The sequence below is a fragment of the Mus pahari genome, chromosome 8 (genome assembly GCF_900095145.1).
Source record: "Mus pahari chromosome 8, PAHARI_EIJ_v1.1, whole genome shotgun sequence".
Classification (NCBI taxonomy): Eukaryota; Metazoa; Chordata; class Mammalia; order Rodentia; family Muridae; genus Mus; species Mus pahari.
The window spans coordinates 22997199-22999406 of NC_034597.1; positions in this window are offsets into that span (position 1 = coordinate 22997199).

Here is a 2208-nt window from a genome sequence, read left to right on the forward strand (position 1 = left end):
ACCTACTCATGGCCCTCAGCGGGTGCACAGACCATGGACTTCATGTTCTCAGATAGCTTCACATGGCACCAGCCACCAGGACAGACTACAAACATCCACATGGATCTCAGGCTTCCTGGATGCCTGGGGGAGTAGAACGGACCAGACATCAACTTGGCCCCTGGTGGAATCATGGACCAAGGTGGTCTTTCAAGGAGATCCAACCCAGTTGTCTTCATCGTTGCCTAGTGCCAAGGTGATCCTGTGGCCCTGCAGCAGGGACTGAGTCTGCATCTACATAAATTCCAGGCTGCTGCACCACTATGCCAACCTTACATTCCATTTTTCTATTTTTCCCATCTCTGCTTTACATCTGTGTTCATCCTAATGGTGCCCACTGCCCTCCTCCGCCCACACTGCAAGGGCAGGGTGGCTTGTTCTATGGATTCTTAAAGTCATCTGTGCATTTTGGATAACACTTCTTTATTGACTATGCCTTTTGTTAATATTTTATTCTAGCCTGTGTCCTGCCTTTCATTCTCTTCCAGTCAACTTTTGCAAAGAATTTAAACATTTTATTGAGGCTTAGCTTCTCTTTTCATTACAGATGGTGCCTAAAATCTGCCAAACCCCAGATCACTGAGGTTTTGCATCTAGATCTGAAATCCATTTCTGAACTAGGTTCTGAGAAGTGTGTACATCTGTGTCTATTCTTTCAGTAGATGTCCACGAATCCCTGCAGTTTGTCTAAATGGTTTTCTTTGGCTCTATCATATATCCCCCTAACTCTATTGTCAAAGATTAGCTGACTATTGATTCTTATGCCTGCACTCTATTCTGTTCCACTTTCTCCCAATGTCATACTCTGTAGTCAGTAGGCTATAGTTTACTACAGCTTTATGTTATGCTATCAAGTCAACTCTGCCATTTCTCTTTGTTCTCCAGTGTTCTATGAGAGGCTCTGGACTTTCCCCTATATTCAAACTCTAGAATCCATTTGTTTGCAAATATACTGGCTGGAATTTTCATCTGGGCTGTATTGACTCTATAAATGGGGGGTAGATATCTGATATCTTCATATTATTGACGATTATAAATGTGAAGTATTGTTAATTCACCTCATGCAGTGCATACACATTTTCCTTTTTGTTACTTTTCACAAATTGTGTTTCAAGGAACTAGTCTCTTTAATCTAGGTTATAAAACCTGTGTGTAGAAAGTTGTTCTTGGCAATCCTTTATTATTCATGTCTGTAGGCTTTGTGGTTGAGAGTCTTCTAATCTAATCGTGCCTTCTGTTTCTCCCCCTGCCCCCAAGCTTTGATAAAAGACTTTGATCAGTCTTGGCAAGGCACCAGTTGTTGGATTTCCTGTCTTGCTAATAAAGTTGCTTTCAATTTCATGCCCCCTTTGTTTTTGGAGGCAGGGATTGTCCATGTACTCCTGATTGTCCTGGAACTCTCTCTATAGACTCACCAGCCTCTGCTGGGATTAAGGGCATGTGCCACCGCTTTCATAACTTGCAAGGACTTTTCTAGTCTCCTAAGGCAGACACTCAAGTTGGCTGATCCCAGACCTTTCTCACATGGTCAATCAATGTCAGGAACTTTTCACTCAAACACTGCTTACAACACAGACAATTCTCATCTTTTCCTTTCATTCAATTCAGTGTCTTAAAAATGACAGTATCTTCCTTAACATGTTTGTTTACATGTTACTTAATCTTCAAGTGTTTTCACTGCTCCATTGATTGCTCTAGCTTAATGATGTCAGTGTCCAAAAGCAGACTCCCTATTTTTTTGCTGGTGTAGGTTTGCTATGGGATTTTCTATATCCCGACGGTGAGCTTGGTGTTTCAGATGTGTGTATTTTGCTGTTGGGAAGATCCTACAGACTGTCCACTCCATGCAGTTGGTGTCACTGCTTTTGAGGTCAGCTAGGACTGCTGATTTCCTACCTGCTAGTTCCCATTACTGGTGAGCTGATAGGAAAATCTGTAAGTATGAAAGTGAATTCATCAACTTCAGTTTTTACATCAATTCTGATACCCTATTGTTATGTGTCAAAGAGCAGGAATAGGATTTTTCATAGTATTTTTATCAATGGGAATTTCACATTGTGAACACTTAAGTACACTCACTTCCTAGTCCCCCCAGATCTGCCCTCCCTTGTGAACCTCCCCTCCACCCCAACCCCCCAAACAGGAACCCCCCTCCCCCAGTCCAATTTG